This window comes from Lagenorhynchus albirostris, chromosome 13 (genome assembly GCF_949774975.1).
Source record: "Lagenorhynchus albirostris chromosome 13, mLagAlb1.1, whole genome shotgun sequence".
Taxonomy (NCBI): domain Eukaryota; kingdom Metazoa; phylum Chordata; class Mammalia; order Artiodactyla; family Delphinidae; genus Lagenorhynchus; species Lagenorhynchus albirostris.
Genome location: NC_083107.1, coordinates 12419092 through 12443056, shown reverse-complemented (window position 1 = coordinate 12443056; position 23965 = coordinate 12419092). Strand labels below are relative to the sequence as shown.

At 46.9% G+C, this 23965-nt stretch overlaps 1 pseudogene; it reads right to left on the bottom strand.

The window, feature by feature from the left end:
* Positions 1–14010: 14010 nt before the first annotated feature.
* On the bottom strand, positions 14011–19433 carry LOC132531913 (mitoregulin-like; annotated as a pseudogene).
* Positions 19434–23965: the final 4532 nt, after the last annotated feature.

Sequence of the window (23965 nt, the reverse complement as noted above, 5' to 3'; positions counted from 1 at the left end):
CAAATCGACAGGTCAGGATCTGTGCCTGAGTCACTTCCTGCATTACTATTTAGCACCCAGATTGGAGCTGAATAAATGCCTGGTGAGTTGCAAGTGTATTTCATCACCTTCCTTTGACTTATTCTCGCAAAGACTCTGAGGGATGAGTCCTTGCGGGTAATGACCGTGGGCGTTACACATGGGCAGACCAGAGGCCAGATAACTTGGCCCTGGCCAGACACCAACCGATGGAACCTTACACAGAACCAAGCTCCGTGCAAAAAAGCAAGAGGGCCCATCCTGGGAGGGCGCCTCCTCTGTGGGGACGTGCCCCTGGTGACTCTGATGAGTCATAATACTGTAAGTTAATGATTAAGAGTCCAGACCCTGTGTCTGGATCCTGGTTTCATCATTTCTACCTCTACGATTCTGGGGACGTTTCTTGACCTCTCTGATTCCTCATGTAATAGCAACCTCTTAGAATTGCAGATAAATTAGACAGCATGGAATACCTCGCACTGAATCAGGCACACACTGATACACAACTAGAGGTTTGTGGTTATTAAACCAGCACTAAGAGCATTAAAAAACAGCATCAGATTTCTCTTTTGTGCCTGGGAATAGCGGTGAAGAGTCCAAAGTACCACCCTAGGAACGGGGAGGAGAAGGAGAGGCTGGAAAAACATCCCCTGGTCGCCAGAGCACATTCCCAAGATACCAAGCCACGCATCGGCATTTCCCAAGCAACAAGTCACTGTCATTTCCTCCCCAATGCCCTGGGAAAGTGCGCAAATTGAGTTCATTCCACGAGACGCTGTCTCCTGTTCTCAGGCCCAGTCGTGACCCTCACCAGCTATTTGATACTCAAGAGCCAGGTATCCACCATATTGAATGTGGTCCCAGGCTTAAAGCAGTTTGCTCAGAGTCGGTGTACACAGGGAGATCTGCTCGGTGCTTTGTGACCATCTAGAGGGGTGGGATAGGGAGAGTGGGAGGGAGACGCAAGAGGGAGGGGATATGGGGTTGTATGTATACATATAGCTGATTCAGTTTGTTATAAAGCAGAAACTGACACACTATTGTAAAGCAATTATACTCCAATAAAGATGTTAAAAAAAAAAAAAGTAGGTGCACGGAAGAGATGCCACCTTGCTTCTCTGAATCCAGAGAAGTATTAACTGAATCCAGTCAGCCAAATGGAAGGCAGAAGACAGAAAAACATGAGACGATTCAACAGTGACTGGGAATCAGGAAAAGGCCGCTTCCTAGGAAGCAGTACAGAGGCTTACGAGTTCAGTCCCTAAAGTCAGCCAGCCTGGGTTCAAATTCCTACCCTATCACGTCTAGCTGCATGGCTTTGAGCAAGTTATCTAAGCATTTTGCAATTCATTTCCTCGCTTAAAAAAGTAAAATTACTGCCAGCATCTGTATCAGAATTGTGAGGGTTAAATGAGATAATGCACATAAATGCTGCCTCGGCCAGGGCCAACGTTCACTTGGGTAAGAGGGTTGGTGGTGATGCTAATTTGACCCTAACACAGCCTGGCTGAATATTTTTATTCCCGTTTCACAGTTGAGTAAACTCTGACTCGAGAAGTTAAGTGCCTTGCTTGAAGTCCCACGGACAGTACACAGCAGATCTTCTAACTCAAATTCTTCTCTGTTTCTGCCCAGGATTCCAGCAAGGGATCCAGATGCCTTAGGGTGGAGGAGCTGGGACCAGAATGGACATCTTCTTGGGAAATCAGAGGATAATGAAGGTGCACACCAAGAACCAACGGAGCCTCATGGCTAGGTAAAATGTCCACGCACTCCAGATCACTACATAGGACCAGGTAAGAGCACACCTGCCGAGAAAGTCTCTCTCCAGATCACTACACAGGACCGGGTAAGAGCACACCTGCCGAGAAAGTCTCTCTCCTCTATTTGCCTAAATAGCCCAACTTGTGCAAGAGTTAACTATTCTTCCCCTGCCAGGTTTGTACACCTGAGGTCATTTAAGTCATGGGAAGTCTTATTACAAGGGGCAGATGTGAGGTTTCTTCTAGAAGGAGCGCGAAGTCAGTGGGTATCAGCAGGAAAGGCAGGGAGGCCCCAGGCTTGCCCCCAGGGCTATTTCAGGGTGGCCTGAGCTACAGAAAAAGACCACCTCTCGAGGACCCCCATCTATGGATGGTTGATCCCAGGTAAAATCAGCTTAATCGAAGAATCGAGGCAGTATCGATTGGTCAGGAACTGCGACTGGAGTGTGTTAGGACGAGGAGGACGGGGTGACCTCAAGGATTACGAATGACTTGAGGGAGTCATGAACTGTGGCATCCGTCACCCTTTGCCTATTGTTGTGATGTCACTGGGAATTCGCCTTTGACTTATTGCTCTGGCCCCAGCACTCATAGGATGGCTTGACAGGTGGTCCATAGACACCTGTCAGATGAACAAATACAAGCCACCATCATTCGAATTGAGGGAGGGGATATGGGGTTGTATGGGGTTAGTCACACCCTCAAGCAGCCTCTCTTTCCTTTGGTCCTCATGGCATCACTGAGGGTTCCGCGTGGCACACGCGGTTATCCAAGATATGCAAAAGGCTCATCTGGGAGCATCTAGCTTCTGAGCACAATCGTGTGAGCTCTCTGCGCTGCCACACTTGGAGTGATGGGGATGCAGGGGAATGGGGAGGGGCTCTGCCTGATGCATTCTGGGACAAGTGCCAGCTCTTTGCTCCCTCCTTCCTTTCTCCTGCACGGGTTGCAGGAAGAACCGAAAGTTTGGGCCCATGTGGCATCCGCCTTAGGCTGTCCTAGCTGTCACTCTCACTAGCTTCTCTGAGCAGAAGAGCCAGGGGAGATATTTTCAGAAGAGCTGTGGCTTTTCAGTGGACAGAACTGGAGTCTAGGACCAGCTCAGCTCTCTGCTGGCTGTGGCCCCTTGACAAGTCACAAAACGTTTCTGTTCCTCACTTTCCACATCTGTCACCTGGGGTGTCGTAACGTGGACTAAATGGCAATGGGGATGTGAAGGACCTTGGGTGGCATCCGGCACATTACGGGTCCTGGAAAAATTGTCATGAGCGGTAAATGAGAAAATACATGCCAAGTGCTTATCACAGGGTAATTTGCTACCTGGGTTCAATGAACGTTGCTACCACAGTTATCGTTTCCGACCAGCTCTCATCCCTGGGGTGTAACGTCTGTGCAGCAGCCTTACCCCGAGAGCTCCCTCACTCTGGCCACCGTGCTTTCCTCCTCCCAGCCTCACTGACAACCACCCACTGCCTCTCCACCCTCACTGGGCTCCCCGACCACTCTAGGCCACCCATCACCCAGTCCTCTGGGCTTGAGTCTTGTCCAGCCGGGCCCTCAGGGTCAGGCCCGTCACCATCCTCCCTGACCTGCTGGAACCCCTGCCTCCCGAAAATCCATAGACTCTGTCTGAAAACCCTGGGTCACGTCACGTCACCAAATGCCCCATCATGCCTTTTCTGTTTCCCTCCTCAGTTGGGCAGTTTTAATCGTCTCGTGTCCATTTTGAGCACGTTCTTCACCTGAGTTGCCCCAAACCTTCTCCAGCCTCCCAGGGTGCCTGATTCTACCCCAGCCTTCCTTTCTGGCAGGTGACTTTGCCTTCCTCGATGAGCCCCTCCCCACATCCCATGAGGGATGACCCACAGACCACATGGCACAGCTGTGGGCAGTCGAGAGGGAGGGGGACGGAAAGGGTAGAGGTGGAGGATGTGGGCATCACGGGAGTAGAAGTGGGCCTGAGTGTAGGCCTGCAGACCCACTGACCCAGAGCCCTGATCGGGAGAGACAAGGCCTATCGTGTAGCCTGGCACAGCATAGCTGCTCAGTAAACACCCCCTTACTCATGCCCTGTGTTGACGCGGAATATTTTTTATTGTTTTCAAAACCACCTCAGGAATGCTGGTGTCCGGGATCGAGCTGCCCACAGCTCTGCCATCTTTTGGACTCCATGTCTGGGCAGGGATTGAAGAGGGGGAGGCCTACTCAGCTCCTATAACCCAAGGTAATATACTAGTGATGATCCAGAGCCCTGGGGAGGAGACCGGGGGGACTCTGCTGGGTCCGTGGGAAGCGCTGGAGTCTAGGGGAAAAGATCAAAGGAGGCCCAGGAGCAGGTGGGAATGTATATGCTGATTTTCAGGAATCAGGTGTCCTCAGAGGTTGTGATTTTCAACGTCCCATGCCATCCAGGGCAGTAAGGTTGCGGGCCATGAGCCTGGTAAGAAGCACCGGTGTCTGATGTCGTGGGGGACACTGGTTACCAGCCTGGCTCATCTTCTGTGCACACAGACGTGGAGTGGGAAGCAGGCTGCAGGGACCGCTCTGTGGAGGGGACGGCCCAGAGCTCCACAGAGGGCCCGTGACGGCAGGGCAACAGGTGCAGGATGGAGCTTGGGAATCAGCTTCTCATTTGGGCTCCGTAGCTGACTGCGTGTGGGGCAAGGAAAGTGGCCCTTCTGCCCACAGGACCTCCATTTGAAATTTGGAAATTGGTCAGGACCAGTGGTCTTAAACTTGGGTGGGTACCAGAGTCATCACCTAGTGGGCTTGTTAAAACACAGATGGCCGTCAACAGGTAGGGGTGGGGCCTGAGTCTGTATTTCGAACAAGTTCCCAGATGGGACGGGTGCTGCTGACCCAGGGACCACACTCTGAGAACTGCTGGTCTAGGTGATGACTACCAGAGCTTCTTCCAGCTCTGAGGTTTTAAGATCTGATTTCCAAGAAGTACGTAAATGGGAAGAAGACATTTTAAAATAAAGGAGAATTTTTGAAGAAGTAAGGGGAGATATTTCCAAACAGATGACCTAGCTGTGGCCACAGGCAGGCACCCAGTCATGGCCCAGGCCTAGCAGGAATGGGGCAGCAGGCCTGGTGAACCTGCTCTCTCCTCCCTTCTGCTCTCAGGATTTCTTTTCATTGGATTTTCATTGGATTCTACGTCCGAGACCATATTTCATGACGCCAGCTGCTTGAGTCTGTAATGAAATACTTTACGTGAAGGCAGTTTGAAAATATAAAGTATAAGGCAGGGGCTGATTTTTAACATATGTTTATATTTTCTGTTTTATCTCCTTCAAAACAGCAAATGATGATTGCAATAAAAGACAGACGTGTAGTTGACGGGAGAGAGTTGAATGGGATGGAATGGAAGTGATTTGAATTAAATAAGAGTTGCATTATCCCTACTCATAGAAACCAAACACTGAATGTAGGTGGGAGGGGAAGCCCAGTGACTCCAAAGATGAAAGAGAAAGGCTGTCCCCAGGGACTGAGAAGTGGACGGCACAGTAGTGTAGGGCGTGGGTGTCATGCCGAGGGCTGTGTGTGGAGAATATGTGCTTTCAGGAGACCTGGAGCCACGTGGAGACGTGGTCTTCTGTACCCGGGAGCCTAGACTCTGGTGAGCCAAAATGCCTTGGGGCTGCAGTCAGAACATTTGGTGACCAAGTCCCAGAATGAGAGCTCAGGCTTCCTGACCCCTGGCCAACGTCTTTCCCACCATCTCAACATCCTTCCATGGCCTTGCAGTTTCCCCGCTATCGGTACGGCAGAGCACCTTAGATGTGGACCCAGCCCCTTCCCGTTTGGGCTTTCTGTCTACACTTGTGCAACTACTCCTTCCAGCCATCTACCCAGGTGTGCCCTCCACACACACAAGCACAGACATCTACAGGGACTGAAGAGCTGGTTGAATGCCGTTCACCCACGAGCAATACCGCCTTCGACCCCAGGACAACCAAGGCCCCTGACCTAAGCCCTTTGACTCCGAGGGCCTTGCGTCCTAAGCCATGGGTCTTCCCATGAGAGGAAGAGTCTGAGGGGCTAAGGAGACAAGCCCACCGGGAGCCCCCTGCCCACCTGGACCACGCTCCAATACACATGCCTACGCCTGGTGGGTGGCCAAACAGCGGCTGTTACGGGGAAGGGCTGCAACGGAACCAGGCCAGCCACACATCGGTGTGCAAAGCCCCTGGGGGTTCAGGTCAGAGCTGGGATGGGAGGGCAAGTTGGGCCCCAGGCCTGCCCATAAACCTGAGGAATTATATTCTATTTGTACTGGGAAAGAGGCGAAAGAGAGGCAAAGCCAGAGTCGTGGCCAAGTCTCAGCCTCTAGATCTGGCGAGAGAAGCCCAGCCAGGTGGGTGCCCCACCTGCAGAGCCCCGTGGCCCCCAAGGAGGGCCCACCCTGCTGGTGGAATCACCCAGCATCACTCGAGAGTCCTTCTCCGAGGGATCAGCTGCACTCTTCATGAGAGTTGTTTCAAGCCAAGATCCCAGTTACCCTTGAGAACGCTCGCAAGTGGACTGCCGGCCAGGATGGCGCCAGGCAGCCCAGACCTCAACAAGCCCACGACCTTCTCCTGACCTCTGCATAGGAACAGGGCCAGCAGAAGCCCTAGATGGAGTCCAGTGGGCAATGTGTTTTGGAAACACAGCTGAGGCACGAAGGACCTGCTTTCTGTGGGCAGCATTGGAATTTAAACAGGCTGGGGCACTGAACGCTCACCAGTCGGATAAATGTAAGTCCTGGATTAGGCTCAAGAGCTCAGCTAAACAAGAATCAAGCGGAAGAGACCCCAGTAATCAGATCATCGAGACCGCAAACTGTCAGCTTGCCACGAACTTATCTGAGCCAACAGCCGGCTAAAAGAAAAACAGAAAACAAATGCAACCTTAGATTGCATTAAGTATAAAAGCCCAAATACAGCAGGTAGAAATGGGTCAGGCCATATGTGGTGTGTTGTGCTCTGTTTTCAGGCCCTTTTTTTTTTTTTTTTTTTTTGCGGTATGCGGGCCTCTCACTGTTGCGGCCTCTCCCGTTGCGGAGCACAGGCTCCGGACGCGCAGGCTCAGCAGCCATGGCTCACGGGCCCAGCCACTCCGCGGCATGTGGGATCTTCCCGGACCGGGGCACGAACGCGCGTCCCCTGCATCGGCAGGCGGACTCTCAACCACCGCGCCACCAGGGAAGCCCCTAGGTAGCCCATTTTTAAGACTATAATCACAAACCAGAATATTCTCTAATCAGTAGAACGATATGGTGAGGAGCTTAGAAAGTAGCCTTGAAAGAATTTTTAAGGAAAGGGCTGTTTAACCTAGAAGAGCCAGGAATCCCGGAGATTTGACAGCTACCTTCTGATATCGCGGAGTCTTAGGGAAGAATGCTTGCTCCAACCCGGGTGTGAGAGCGGATGCTGAGAAACACACCCCGTCTATAGAAATTGACACGCTTTTTGGAGAACAGCACGGCCTTCCATACCAAGGCCCCTAAAAATCCTCATGCTCTTTGGTCCAGGATTTCTATTGCTAGGAATTTAGCTCAAAGAAGTACTTAGAACGTGGCAAAGATTTTCCTACAATGATGTTTACTGCCATGTTATTTATAATATCGACAATTTAGAAACAACCTAAGTGTCCAACAGTAAGGAAATGGTCACACACATTGTGATACAGCCATGCCACAGACAATTTGGCAACCGTTAAAAATATGTCTTCGAAGACTATTCAGTGCTATGAGAAATGTTCACAGTGTTAGGGAAAAGAATGAGCGGGATACAAAACCTATAATGAAATACAAATTTTGTAAAACACATGCATATTTCTTCCACAAGTAGGAAGAAATACACCAAAGTACTAGCAGTGCTTATCACTGCATGTTATATTTATCAGTGATCTTTCTTTCATATCCATTTTTTTATGCTTTTCAAGTTTTCTGCAATGCGTATGCATCATCTTTATAATCAGAAAAAGAAGTATTAAAAATGTTTGGGGGCTTCCTTGGTGGCGCAGTGGTTGAGAGTCCGCCTGCCGATGCAGGGGACGTGGGTTCATGCCCCGGTCCGGGAGGATCCCACATGCCGTGGAGCGGCTGCGGCCGTGAGCCATGGCCGCTGAGCCTGCGCGTCCGGAGCCTGTGCTCCGCAACGGGAGAGGCCACAACAGTGAGAGGCCCGCGTACCGCAAAAAAAAAAAAAAAAAAAGAAATTTGAAGAGCGAGGATTTCCCTGTCTGTCCAGTGGTTAAGGGCCCCCGCTTCCACTGCAGGGGTCTCAGGTTCGATCCCTGCTCAGGGAACTAAGATCCCTCATACTGCACAGCGTGACACACACCCCTCCCACCCCAAAAATTTGAAGAGCAGTTGTGGGCTGAATAGGCGATAGACTCACGTATGAAGTAGCAGCTAGAACTGCTCAGTACCAGCTTCCCCATGAGGTGGAGGCCTCCCTGTCACTGAGTATCAGGGACAGGGTGGGAGGTTGAACAAGAGGGCTGCTAAGTGTGGGAACCAACAGGGTGAAAAGGGAAAACGACATTTACTGTGGTCCTGCTATAGTCAGGGTGCTCCAAGTCTGAGATCTACCAACAATATAACTCCCGTAATGAGGTAAAGCTGGTAACAGTTAGAGCTGGGATCTCAATCCAGGACTTCCTGCCTCTTCAGCCCATGTTTGAAAGAGCCTTTTCCCTCTGCAAGAGCCAGGCCTGCTCTAGTCACCTGTTTATACGCCCAGCCTGCATCCCTTCTTGGGATCAAGGAGCAGGTAGGAAATCTTGCAATTACAGAGACTTTTCTCCCATAGATTTGTGAAGTCCTAGGGTGGAGATCTCTCTGGTACAGGAGTTGCTCAGCGAGTAGCTGGAACCCAGATGGATTCTCAGACTGCAGTTCTCCCCCCACCCCATCACCAGGCATCTTGGGGGGCACTCATGTGGATCAAAACTCCAGCTGATGGACTCCCTTTTAAAGTATGTAGAATAGTTTCCTTTTCTATCCATGAAGCATGAAGTTACCCTCAGAGGCAATTCATCCACATGTGAAATATCCTATTTTCTCCCCTCATCTTTGCTGCCTCAGTCACCTGAAGCCATTTGGCTAAGGTGTCAAAGAGCACAGAGCCCAGTTCCCTTTCACAGAGGGCAATACGGAGTCTGCTGTCAAAAGTTCTAGACACGAAATCTGGGACAGCTATGTGTCTGTCTCCGCTCAAGGCTTTGGACTTCTAGAGGGTTACTTGAGTGAGTTATTTTCATGAGAGACCTTCAACGGGCCCTAGGAAAAAAAACAAGCCACAAATGTAATAGTGGCTTTCTGAGCACAGATGCATTCTTGTGTTATCAGCCGCTGCTCATTTCCCTCCCTCCCCCCACCAGCTACACACACACACACACACACACACACACACACACACACACACACACACAGAGTCTTCCCCATAAGGGCTCTGAGGGTCATCTAATTCAGGCAGTTCCTGACTCTTGCCAACAGAGCATGGAGAGCAGGGGCTGTTTTCAGGAAAGTCTGGTCCAAATGTGAGAGGGTAATGTTTTCAGGGGGACAGGCCCCACCAGGAACACCCGTCGACCAAAGGGAGGTCAATTACAACCTCCATTTACAGACACCAGTCTATCAAGGGACTCGGCTCTGAGGGTCAATGTCACTTGCATAGTCTGTCAAGAAATAAAATGTCTTCCCATCTCAGAACCAGGGGAGTAGGAGAGGGGGAAGGAGTATCTCGTTTTCTGAGTTCCAAGAATTTAACAGTAGCCTTTAGTTGAAAACAGTATAGCAGTTTCTTAAAAACTAAAAAAAGAACTATCATATGACCCAGCAATTCCACCCCTGGGTATATATATGAAAAAAATGAAAACACTAATTAGAAAAGATACATGCACCCCAATGTTCATAGCAACACTATTTACAATTGCCAAGATATGGAAGCCACCTAAGAATCCATCAGCCGATGAATGGATAAAGAAGATGTGGTACATGTATACGATGGAATACTACTCAGCTAAGAAAAAAACCATGAAATTTTACCATTTGCAACACCATGGATAGACTTGGAATGTATTGTGCTAAATGAAATAAGTCAGGCAGAGAAAGACAAATACTGTTTGATTTCACTCATATGTGGAATCTAAAAAATACAACAAACTAGTGAATATAACAAAAAAGAAGCAGACTTACAGATATAGAGAACAAACTAGTGGTTACCAGTGGGGAGAGGGCAGTGGGGAGGGGCAAGATAGGGGTAGGGGGTTAAAAGATACAAACTACTATGTATAAAATAAGCTACAAGGGGCTTCCCTGGTGGTGCAGTGGTTGAGAGTCCGCCTGCCGATGCAGGGACGCAGGTTCGTGCCCCGGTCCGGGAAGATCCCACATGCTGCGGAGCAGCTGGGCCCGTGAGCCATGGCTGCTGAGCTTGCACGTCCGGAGCCTGTGCTCCGCAATGGGAGAGGCCACAACAGTGAGAGGCCCGTGTACCGCAAAAAAAAGAAAAAAAAAATCCTACAAGAATACAACACAGGAAATATAGCCAATATTTTATAATAACTGTAAATGGAGCATAACCTTTGAAAATTGTGAGTCACTATATTGTACAACTATAACTTATATGATATTGTATATCAACTGTACTTCAATTAAAAAATAAATAAAAGTAGCCTTTAGTTTTCTTAAGGTAAACTATATTTCCAGATCCTCCTACATCTGAAACATTTTCTAAGAAAAGGCAGTCTTTGACCATGAATACATACTTAATGAGAATCAGAAATGCCAAATTGGACCATTGTATCCAGCAGGAGAACACTTCACTGCCAGCCTCAATAACATCATCTCCAGAGGATATAAATATATTCCCCTAGAACAACCAAAGAACCCTAATAGCCCACTATGGGTACCTAGCTGTATGACTTGGGGAGCTCATTTGACATCTCTTGATGTCACTCTTCTGCTCTATAAAGTGAGAGTGTGGTCCCCAAAATTCCTCCCAGTTCTAAATTGTATAATTTGACCCACCTGTGAATTTTATGAATTTACCTAGACCCAGGGTTAGCAAACTACAGCTGGCGGGTCAAATTCAGCTCGCTGCCTATTTGTGTAAATAAAGTTTTATTAGCACAGAGTCAAGCCCATTTATACCTATTATCTATGGCTACTTTTGGACTACATTGGCAAAGTTGAGTAATTGGGACAGGGTTGCCACAAAGCCAAAAAAAATTACTGTCTGCTCTTTTACAGAAAAAGTTTGCCAACTCCTGGTCTAGACCATTAGAAACTGAGGTAGTCCGAGTCAGACAATGGGAAACCAGATGTTCTGTAGGAAACACACAACAGTACATCCATAGGCTGGGAACCTATTTATGTTTTGAGCCTGTGCCATCTCTTGGGATAGCACAGCAGGCAGCAAACCTATGGAACGTGTTAAGTAGATCTTTCTTGTTGTCCCCAAACCGCTGCGTCTGAGCTGCAGTGAGTGTGCCCTTGGCAAGCTCACCTGTCTCCTCCTGCTTCGTTCCCTCCACTACCCACTGATTCCCATCACGTCCCTGATCACCCTTCCTCTTTCCAAACTTCACTGATTGGTTTTTCTAAGTCTGTCCTCAAACAGAAGGCTCTCCTTCCCCTTGAGCATTTTAATTGCGCTTCTCTGGACCATGTCCAGGTTCATCATGTCTCCCATAAGCCTTGCGGGCTTATGACCAAAACGGCACTCTTTCAGGAGCAAACCGTGGCGTCAAGCAAGGAGGGAAGTTTGGGCCATGGGGCTCAGGGGTGGGGGGCCAAGCTCTGTGGTTGGACCTGGATTGAAATCCTGACTCCCAAACCTCCTAGTTAGGAGGTCTTTATCAGTAACCTCCAGGCTGCCTCCAGAACCTCTAAGGTGGTTGTAGGCATGAGCTGATGAGACACGGGACTCAGAACAGAACCTGCAAGAATGCACACCTGGGATGGAGAGTTGGCTGACGGTGCTGTGTGGATTCCCCTCCTCCGAGAAGTCGGCCGTGATTTCAACTGTATATTTGTACATGTTATGTGTGTGTATATAGATATACAGCTGAAATCATAACTGACTTATCTGAAGATAAGAATCTCTCTCTCTCTCTATATATATGTATATACATACATCCATATTTATATATATATTTATATAGTTGTTTTGATATTAAGTGTGTATATACATACAGTTGTATGTTACTGTTATACATACAGTTGTATGTATTGATATTGTGTATATACATACAGTTGTATAATATATAATACAATATATATATACATATTTACTTACCTATATTTATACCATATTTTTTAAACTAACAGAATGTTTCCAAGCCGAGCACTAAGCTCCTTGCAGGCACTCAGCCTCACCCATCTTTCTGCACATCCAGGGGCCAGCGTGGCACATGTGACATATCAGACTGCCTTGGTGAAGGGACCCCAAAGGCCACAATGCGGCCCAGAAAAATAAATTCCGATAGAATTTAAAGCTATCAATGAGGAGCTATAATTGCTCCATAAATATTTGGGAATTCATGTTTTAAGTGGAATGGCTCTCAGAGCCTGCGTGTAAAAAGTTGTTTAGCCAACCTTGATTGAACACCGACTACGAGGCAAATCCCTTCAAATAGGACATGTTCTTTGCACCACTAAGTATTGGTTTACAACTCATTAGCCATTTGACAGGGCAGCTGGGAGCGCAGGGGTGGAAGAGAAATGTAACCCTGGAGGGTCCCGAGCCATTGTCACCTGGAGATAATGCATCTCTGTGATGTGAAGGAAAAGCCCGTGAGAACCCATTTCCAGTCACAAGCACTTAGTGGCTACCCAGACATTTGGGAAATACAGAATATCCCAACTCTTTGGGTCTCTGACCTTGGTGCCCTGCATCCTGTGAATACAGTTGGACAGATTTCCCTCTGAACTGCTTACCTTGCAAGTGGCTCCTTTGTCCCTTCCCTGCTGGGCCACAACAGCAGAGACGGGCCTCAAGAGGCCCTTGTCCCTAACCTCAGAGTCGACCATCTCAAACACTGACAGCCAGAGGAAGATTACCTGAGAGCTGAGAGGAACGCAGAGCATCTCCCGCCCCACCTGGATTTGCCCTGGGTAAACTTGAGTGTTTCAAAAAAGCAAAAGCGTTTCCAAAGGCCTCCGCTCGAGGCTCCCATTACTCCAAGCAGACCGCTATCTCTAATCGGGATCATGCATTAATGACAGAGACAAGTCCTCAGGAAGATGAAAGGCCTTGTATAATTAAAAAGATAAGAGCGGTCCTGGGAGAAGGAAATTGGGATTCAATTAACACAGCGCTCTGCCCCTACCCTCCCCCGCTATCAAATGTTCCACTGAGAAGTACCCTCTCTGCTGCCCGAGAGTGAAAGGCTGAAGGGCTCTTATTTATGGCCTGGCTGGAGTGGGGCCTGGGGCCTTCCTCGGCTGGGGAGTTTGTTTACTTAGAGCTTGAGAGGGGAGGGGAAGAGCAACACGAATCCTGAAAAAGGAGGTAACAAGCTGCTTTTGACTCCTTTTCTTTCCTCGTCTCAGCTCCTCTGATCTTCTTGACAGGGGAAGAAAAATACTCAATAGAAGGTCTATTTCCTTCCTCCTTCAGCCTGAGGCTGACACAACAGGCTAAGGGTCACTGCTGAGAAAGCTCTGCGGGGTTATTTGTGTTGGGAAACCAGGCCACTTCCCCCTTTCCGTCTTTCTCAGGTTTCCGTGGAGGCAGAGGGAAGATAAGGTTGGAGACGCAGCTGCTCGAAGGGTCTGTGGGACTGGACATGTGGGGAGACCGGCCTCGGGGAACCCTACTTCTGGGGATCCTCTGAAGAGTTCTAAAGGCAGGAGCAGAGTTCACTGGGGTCTGTGGTCTAAGCCGGGGTTGACAGGGTGGGGACAGCTTAGGGTGCTCCAGTACCCTAAGATTCACAGCTTAGGGTGCTCCAGCAAAGGGCAGCAGCTGACACCAGGTCTGTGGGAGTTGGTCCCAAGGTGCCTTTACTTGCAATTCTTCTACTTCGCAGCTAACTTAGCGGTAAAGGCAGACCTGGGCCCCAGGACCTTACAGAAATATTAGAACATGGTGGTCCACATGGATGGATGAGCTATGTGTTGAAAACTGCTTTGGCTGAAGGTTGGTGAAGCTTCTTTCTGCCTCTCTTTTCAAGGGGCTCGTGGAACCCTCAGTCAGAACCGTCCCCACTAGAAGGTATCTCCCAGTCACCCTGCAGGGCCCTCGAGGCTATGCGCCACCAGGCCAATGGGGTCCATGAAGCTAAGGAGGATGGCTTTGAGGAAACCAACCCAGGACATCTGGGACCAAGAAGACAGAGAATAGTAGAACAGCTGGAAGGAGTGGAGAAATCTGCAGACAAAGCAGAATAATCAGGATATTAGATCTTGTTCTATGCCCAGTTGATCATCTGGAAGCTCTATTCAAGGTTGTACATTAACCTCACTTAGCACACTGCAGACACCTCAAGTTCAAGACATTTAAAGCCAGACTCCACATTTTAACCATCCAGTATCTTTTCCTCCCATGTTCCCTATTTCAGCGAATGACTCAATTAGGACTCTCTAAGCCTCAGTTGTTCAATCTACAACATGGAAGAAACAACGCCAGCTCTGTCTCCCTCAGAGTTGACAGAATCAAGTAGAGAGCCCAGAAACAAACACATTTTGGAAAATATAAAATGTAAGGCAGATCGCCAAAGCTGGAGACCTTGACTCTCCTCTCCCTCACTGTCCACACTGGTCACCTCCTTACTGACTCTCAAAGAAGGGGCTCCGTGTCACATGAAATGAGGATGCAACTGCACTCTGGAAACTGCGGTGGGCTGCACCTGTGAGCGGGTGACAAACCAGTGCAACCCAGCTCCAGAGAACTCCCTCAGGTGCAATGAACATCCATTTCTGCAGAACCTTACTGAAGACTGAAAGTGAATTTTTAGCGTGGAACAAGGGGTTGACAGTGTAGCAGGAATTCTAAGCTAGATGGGAGAGGAGAGTGGTTGCATAGCGGGTTTGAAGGAGAGCTATCTGGACCAAGTTATAATGTGAAGACCTTAGAGACAGTCAGCCATAATCTCTTCATTTTTCAGGCGAACCGTGTAAACTGAGAGAGGGTGTGGATGTCAGCCTCCAAGATGATCTCCTGGAATTCATGCCCTTGTGCAGTGCCCTCCCAGGCTGACGGGGGCTGGCCTGTATAACCATTAGGATATTGAGGAAATCACAGCTTGTGACTTCTGAGCCTAGCTCACAAAGCACATTGTGGCTTCTGCCCTGGATCACTCACTCTGGGAAGCCAGCTGCCACGTCATGAGGACACCCAAGGAGTCTTTTGGAGAAGCCCATGTGCTGAGGAATTGCAGCCTCCTTCCAACATCCACATGAGCAAACCATCTGGGAAGCAGATTCTCCAGCCCCAGTCAAGCCTTCAGATGAGTGCAGCCCTAGACAATGGCTCTACAGACTGTGAGCCAGAACTTCCCAGTTATGCCACTCCCCGATTCCTAATCCACGAAAATGTGAGATAACAGACGTTTGTTATTTGAATTCACGAAGTTGTGGGATATCTATACAGCAGTAGATAACTAATACAGAGAGTGTATGTTACCTACTTATGTTCTATATTTTCACAATGTATCCGGATCATTATCTCATTTTATTCTTATACTTATTTGTTCTCTCAAAAGGAGAGAAGCTGAGGCTTGGAGAAGTTAAGTAGCCTTTCCAAGTTTACATTATGCATAGTGGCAGAAACAGGTAAAGAAGCCAAGCATTGCAACTTGCTTTCTCTGTGCACACAATCCAGCTTCTGAAATCACATTATGTAGGCATCTGAATCCTTTGTCATTGTCTAGGGCCTGCTCTGTTTTCTAAGAACTGCTTGCCTCATGCTCTAGGGCACAGGTGGGGACAGCATCACCGGTAGATTAAGAAGTCACCTCAACTTCAGCACAACCTGCTAAGCTAGTCTGAGTATTCCCAGCCATCATCTGACAAGCCTCAACGGAGTGCCTGTGTATGACAAGTGTCAGCGAAGCCACATCTACAGGATGCACTTCCTAGAGGCACAGTTCAATAGAGAGCCAGGGGGTGAAATAAAAGAGAAAAGAAAAAATAAGAAAGCTATAACATTTGAGCTTGAAATGTCACAGGGAGCCAAGGAAGTTGTCTGATGGATTGCCCTGTCATCTCCAAGCCAAAAGAAAAAAAATTTCAGATCCATCAATGTGTTCCTGCCCTTTTAATCCAAACAATATTTTACAGCATCAGAATGCAAAGGTGTTATTGTCTTAAACATCCAGCAATGTGTGAGGATTGCCGAGCACTTCATCAGAAAACAGCAAGTGAGAACCACAGGTTGTTCTAACGTCTGCACCTCTTCTTGACCCAGATTATATGTAAAAATATACTATAACATACACGAGAGCCTACATGGTGCTGCATGTTCATTTATTCATTCATTCACTCACTCATTCATGGGGAGCCCACTGTCCACGTGGCTCTGCCCTAGACAATGAACATGAGGGACACCTGTGTACCTATGCTCCAGCTGCCCAGGTCAAGGACATCTCCTGCCTGCCCTGGACCTGCTCCTTCCTCTGGTTGGCTTCCTGGTCAGTAGGCATGCTCTCCACTGTCCTCTCCTCAGGCTTTTCCCCCTACTCTTCTACCATCTGCCCCGTGGATCAAATGTTTGGCTTTTGGGATCAGGTAATATGGGAACAAAGATTTATTTGCAGGGTAGGTTGAAAAACTCCTAACTTGATATGCAAATCTGACTGGCAGCATGAGGTATATGCTGAAGCTTTGAGAAGGACAAGCACGAAAGTACTGGCTTCGTAGCAAAGGCTTCCAAGTGAGGTGCAATTTGATGGGGTATTTGCCAGTCCTCAAACAAGTCCTGCCTTCTCTCATCCCCAGGTCTTAACTCACACTGCTTCCGCCTCCTCCAAGCAATCCTTCCTGATCCCCTCAGGCAGTGTGATCTTCCCCTTTCTCATCAGGTTTTGTTCCTCTATCTCAGTGATCTGCTTTGTATTTTAATTACCCACGTGTGCACCTACCTTTCCCAATAGATTGTGAGTCATCAGTGGGCACGATTGTATCCATATCCCTATACAATAACTAGCACAGCGAATAATAAATCTTTGTTCCAATGACTATCATTATCTACTCTCATTATACAGATGATGAAATGAAGGCACAGAGAAATGAAATAGATTTCTCAGGATCATACAGAGAAGAAGTGGTAGAACTGGGATTTGAACCCATATCATCTGACTGCAGAGCCTGTGCTCTTAACATCTTCACAGGACCAGAAGGCATTGCTTGCTAGTGATTCCGTACCTACTGTCTTCAACTTCTCTGTTTTCTGTGGGAAACCAAGTCAGTAGACAAAAACCTTTTCTACCTCCTTTCAAATGTTTTAGGACAGCAAGGAGTGTTTCCGCTGAATTTTCTCTTTTGAGGTTTAAATATCCCTTCTCTCAAGTGCTCTATAAGGTGAGCTGTTTCTAGCTCCCTCACCATCTTGGTCATCCTGCTGAATAAATCTGAGTTTGTAATAATTCTCATAGAAGATGATACTAGAAGTAAAGGCAATATTGCACATGTGGTTAAACCAGCATGGAGTAAGAAGAGATGATGATTCCCTGTTTGAGGCGGAGCAGAAGACAGACACCTAGGCTTAAGGAAAAGCCACTTATAAGGGGACAAGGGTGATACTGAGTCAGAAAAGGAGACAGGAAACCATGAAGTGGTAAAGCGTTAGGGAGGATACAAGAAGAGTACATTCTAGTAAAAGTTTAAAGTGCTATGAAAACCTAGAGAAGAAGGAGTTTAAAGACACAGGAAGATGGCTTGCAATGTGAGATTTTGAAGAGGGGTTAAGGATGATAAGAACAGAAAAGATGGACAAATCTGCTGGCTTGGGGAGAGCAGTTGGGAAAAAAATGCAGGAGTCATGGAAAGAGCAGGCAATGAGCAGTGTGACTTCATGTTACAAAAGGAAAGGGAGGAGGACAGTGGCTTGTGGGAATAGGGGCAGGCAACAGGGTCACGTGAAACATTGTTTACTTGCCGTGGAGGTGGGAAGAGGGGTGTTTTTCAGTAGAGAGGATGAAGAGGGGAAGATTGAATCTGCTGGAACCAGGATAAGATGAAGGGAGCAGGCAAGATGAAAGGTAAACAGAACAATTTGCTGGTAGAGGCAGAAATATTGGAAGGTCTGAAGGTGCAGAGAAGGCGGGTCTGGTAGTGACCCTCACTTCGTGCTTTATGGGGTGCAAAACTTATCCATGTTTATTATCTCATTGAATTGTACACCAATCCTGAGAGGGAGGTATTACTATTTCTGGTTTACATGTAAGACAAGGGAGGCTCATAAAAGGTAAGTGACTTTCCCAAGGTCCAAGATTTTCTGACTTCTAAGCCCTTTTTCTGACCCTAGGACTGCAGCCTATTGCTCTGTGTATCAGTGTGTTCAGTAAGGCATGAATCAAGGCCATGTTCTAAAAGGGAAGCAACAGAAGTGGGTTGCTAAGTAGTGTTAGAGGCTAAGGAGAGCTGAGAAGATTGAGCACACAGTTGCAGAAAAGGGGTCAATGAGAAATGAATAGGAAGTTTGTCTGAAAGCATCAAGGTAGCCAGCCTAAGTTTGCACTGGTCCAAAGGAGCCCAGCTCCAGTCTTCTCCCGTACCCTGAGAAACAATAGCCCACCCATTGATTCCTCTGAGCTTAATGAGTACCACTGTGTCAAAGAACCAGTAGGCTACTCAGGACAGGAGTTTTATGTGGCCAGAGACAGGGTAGATGGCACAAGATATACATGAATCATGACAGTGCCCAAATATGGCAGAATGTGACCAAAGAATGAAGAGTCTTCTTGGACACCCATAGGAAATGGAGGCAATTCCATGGGAGTGGGTAGGCTGAGAAGGTTCCTGTGGAGGGTTAAACACAAACCTTTACAGATGCTCAAGCATGGTGGTGAAAGTAGCTACAGAAACTGAGAAACCTTGGTGTTAATGAATGTAGGTAAAGTCAAGTCCTGTTACTTAGAAGGGCTGGAAAATTCCTCCAGAAGGCCTGGAAAGGGACTTGGAATTATTTCAGTGGAGAATACTTTTCCTCAAGAAGGAGAATTATAAAGCATCAGAAATTACTTAAAGTTACTTAAAGATTCACTAACAGCCACTAAGGAGAGCCTCAGAAACTTGGGATTCTCTTAGGCAACTGCTAAACTCTCTTCGCTCCCAGAATGCTACTCTCAAGGTGCTGCCAGGGTAGGACTCAAGGGCCAGGAGACCTAGGCTACATCCTTTTTTTTCTCTGCCCAGTTCTCTATATCCATCTTCAACAAGTGATTCTGGGAAGAGCCCAGTACTGTGGGCAGAAAGTATGAGGGCAGGCTTGCTTGGGCAGGAGCCCCACAGCTGAGGCAAAGTGGCCACACAGAGTCACAGGCCAGGTCCAGCTTCTTCTGCATCGCCACCAGCTTGTCCTGCAGCCTCTTCCTTCTCCAGTCCAGGTAGCGCCACCGCAGCCAGTGTGCCTGCCAGTCCAGGAGCACTCCAGAGGTGAAGGCCACCAACACAGACGTCTACAGCAGCCTCTCGAGCACGTCCACCATTGGCTGCCGGGCATGCAGTGCCCAGACACATCCTTGAGGTTACTAAAGCCTGGCCAGGGTCTCCTGGTGCCATGTTGTCATGTGAATAGGTGTCTTACCAATCTCACCATTGTCCCCCAATCAATACACCCCTGGAGGACCTTGGCCCTCGCTAGAACTTTACAGTAAATGCATGAGGGGGAATCCGTTAGAAAACATTTCTGTGTAAAAAAAAAAGAACCAAACAAACTTTAAAAGCTTCTCTCATTTTTGAGAGTGGAGACAGTTTGTCAGTTGCCGGGAAGAATGCCCACCCTCAGTTCTGCTAGAAATCTGGGCTCAGTTAGTAACAATGGTTTCTGAACCCCAAATTGAACTGTGCAATCTCATCTACAATTGTATCTATGAGGATGATGGGACAACGTGTTTGAAACTGGTTCAGCACATACAGGCAGTCACCATTGTGTACCAATAAGAGTTCCAGTTGGCCAACCCGAGTCTGAGTCCTGGGAACCTCACTTGCTCTGTGAACTTGAGCAAGTCTCAGACTCCCAGAGTCAACACCCAACCTCAGAGCGCCTCATGGTGTTACAAGAATAAAACAGACCAATCTTCTAAAATGGCCAAATGATATATTATTGTTATTATGTTGCCAGTAAATAGTAAGAAAGTCTTTAAGTTAGACTACAGAGCCTAGAGTTTAAACATTTGATGATGACTATCCCAGCATGACATTTTTCCTCCTCTGCCATTCTCAGCTCAGTAACACATAGCAAGTCTCCTTCTGCCAGTTACCCTCAATCGTTTTTAGCAGAGAAACTTCACAGCCCCTTGCCCTCTAAAATGAGTTTGGAACTAAATCAGGAGGTTTGAGGAAGAGCGCTTCGTGAACTAAAACTGATGATTCATTTGGGAGCCTACGTCTTATTTTCATGTAGCGTACTTCCGAGATTTGACTCACTTTGGGCTGGAGCTATTAGAAAATATCCATAGGGCCTTAGTTTGGGAGTGCTCCCAAAGCACATCCTCTGGGACCATCCTGACGCCAGGCACTTTCACATCCTTTAAAATACACAGTTTAATCCAATCCTCAATGAAACTTCTACGGTTGAAATAAGTATTCCCATTTAACAGACAAGGAGACTGAGGCTCAGGAAAAAATGAGAATGTACCCAAAGTCATACAAATAACTATCAGGGCTGGAATTTTAACTCTGTTCTTCAAGCCCCATATTCTTTTCACTATACCACCCCTGTAAAGAAAAGTCTCAGTGAACCAAATGAATTATTTGGGGCTCCTTCTCATAGTATATTGACTCAAGAGCTTCACTGAGTCTTCTAGTCCGTCGGCAGGGCTGAGACAGACAAAGTATCCAGTGAAATAGACTACAGAACCCAGAGACAGACCTGCATGTGGACGGACACCGCTTCATATAGAATACAACTGGTGTTGCAGATCAACAAAGAGAGAATAGACAGTTCAACAAATCTTGCTGGGACAACTGGTAAACCATAAAGAAAAACTAAATTTTAATCTACTTCACAGCATATATAAAATCAATTTGGGCTTCCCTGGTGGTGCAGTGGTTGGGAGTCCGCCTGCCGATGCAGGGGACACGGGTTCGTGCCCCAGTCCGGGAAGATCCCACATGCCGCGGAGCGGCTGGGTCTCTGAGCCATGGCCGCTGAGCCTGCACGTCCGAAGCCTGTGCTCTGCAACGGGAGAGGCCACAGCAGTGAGAGGCCCACGTACCGCAAAAAAAAAAAAAATCAATTTAAGATAGCTTAATATCTGTGGAGAGTAAAATTTAAAGCTTTAGAAGAAACTGGGGGGGGGACTATCTTTATGACCTCAGGAGACGAAATACTTTTATCTGCAAACACAATATAAAAAATAAAGCTCATAAAGAAAAGATTGTTAACTTTGAATAAGTTGAAATTAAGAACGTGGGTTCATCGAAATACACTATAAAGAAAATAAAAAGACAAGCCACAAACTGGGAGAAAATATTTGCAACACATAATCAACAACAGATTTTCAGAAGAGAACTTCTGCAAATCACTGAGGAAAAGCCAAACAATTTGACAAAAATGGTCAAAAGAAATCATGGATAATCATTTTACAGAAGAGGAAACGCAAGTCGCCAATAAACATACAAAACTTCACTCAACCTCACTGGTAATCAGGAAAATTAAAATTCAGACAACAATGAGAAACAATTTTGCACCCCAAAATTTAAAAGTCTGATAATACCAAGTGTTGGTGGAAAAAGTGAAGCAAGCAAAGTCTTATTACTGGTGGGAGTGTACCCTGATACAGCCACATCAGAAAAAAATTCGCCATCATCCATTACATTGGAAGATAAGCGTTCCCTGTGACCCTGAAGTTATACTCGTGGATATATAGCCCAAAAGGCACTTGGCCCTTGCAGCAAGAGACAGTGAAAAGAATGTCCATGGCAGCATTACTGTAATAGAAAAATATACTGGAAACAGGTCAGCCAAGCAAATGTTCATTAACAGGAAGATGGTTGAATAACTTTTGACATAGTCCTGCACTGCAGTAGCATACGGCCATGAAAAGAAAGTACACATGCCAACATCAACACACAGGAACCTCACAAGCATCTGCTGAACAAAATGAGAACAAACTCAGCTGCACAAGAATATACATATGGCATGATACCACTTATATAAAATTCAAAACTATGAAATATTAAGCAATCTATTGTTTGGAATACATAGATTCAGGGCCAACTACAAAGAAAAGTAAGAGGAATAATGGACCCAGAATTTAGGATACTGGTCACCCCTGCTGGGAGAAAGGGGTCTGGGGTCTCCAGTGGTTCCACAGGTGATGTTCTAACTCTCAAGCTGTGTGATGTTTATGTTGGTGTTCATTATGCAAGTCTTTCCACCTTATATATTCTATAAAGGCTATATTGTGAGTATGAGTTTGGTAGAGGACCCAGACAAGGAATATTAATATTTGTAATTCAGAGTGGACAACCATCTAGTGCTCTGGACACACCTCAGCCCAGTACCAACACTACGTTCTTCTTATTGAAGTCTATACAGCCAGCGCCTGGCACATAGATCATTACAGATGCATAATGATAACTTGATGAGGGAATAAACGGTATAGGATTGATTAGATGGATGGGTGGGTGGACAGATGGAAGACTGAATGAAGTGGCCAGCTCAGGGCCTAAATAACATGAAGGTATTTAATAGAAGTTTGAGGGTAAATGGGAGAAAGAAGCAGGACGCTAAACAAGACTTGAGAACCACAACCAGAACTTCCTTTCTCTCATCTCTTGAATGCACTCAATAAGATAAAATTAGAATCATCTAATTTAACCTAAGCCTGATTAAATCCCTCTTTATTAAATGGAAAGAAGACTGACTATTAATTCTACACAGTCCTCTCGCCACTACCCCACCCTCACTAGTCGGCTTGGAGAATTGCCTCTTCTTTCCCAACTCACTCTTGCTTTGCCCTGACCCTTGTTCGGTCTTTCAAACGCACTTTGATTATGGACATTCTTTACTGATTTGCAAGCGTGATGCCCTTCTCGGCCCTTCTAGGCTGTAGGCTTGATGAAGGGAAGTGTGTCCTATTCATCTGTTCATCCTGCACCTATCACAGCACTTGACAGATCACATGTTGGACACATACTTCTTTTGAAATGAACAGATCCTGATATGCGTTAAGAGCAGTGAACCTAAGTCAATGACTCCAAAACTCAAGTATCAATAGATTAGCAGAGTAGGGATCTCAAAGTCAGAAGGAAGGGTAAAAATACAAAGTAGACGCTAGGCTGATTATGGCTAGGATGTAAAAAAGCAATTTAAACTGAAGTCTCGCTGGGTCCTCTCAAGCCAAGCAAATCTGATGCACATAATACACCTAGCCTGGGCCACACACAGCTCAGGGGATAAAGTGGGTCCATAAAGTTTGGGCTGAGATATCTTGAGAAGGTTGAATAGAAGCCAGCTTTGTGAAAATACGGCATTTGAAATGAAAATTCTTTCGGGTATTGATCCCTGGAAAACACATTAGGGCGCCCTGCAAATTAAAACAGGCAGGTGACAAGGCCAGGAAGACGTGCAGAAATACAGCGAGGTGAGTGAGGCGGGTGGAAAGTCATGCACGGAGAAGTGTGAACCTTGGGTGGAATTAATCACACCTCCAATCGCTCAGGCCACAGTCTGCATTGATCCTATAGTAATTCTGGTGCAGTAGGCAAAGCTCAGTTGAAATTCTTCCAGCACACACTGCTGGAAACTCCTCTTTGAAAAATCTATCCAAGTTGCTTGATTTTGTTTATACACTAAATGCTTCTTTGCATCCAAATGGAAAGGCAAAACTCGAGGAAGAGATAGGTTAGAACTCATAATTGGATCTGATGATTATTTCCTTCTTCCTTCCAGGACTATTTTCAAATATTGGTAGTTGAGCCTGATTGGTGAAAGCTGTTATTGTTCAGATACTGGATGACGTGCCTCACAACAGCAAACAGGGCGGTTACAACTTGTTGACCAGTTGACTAC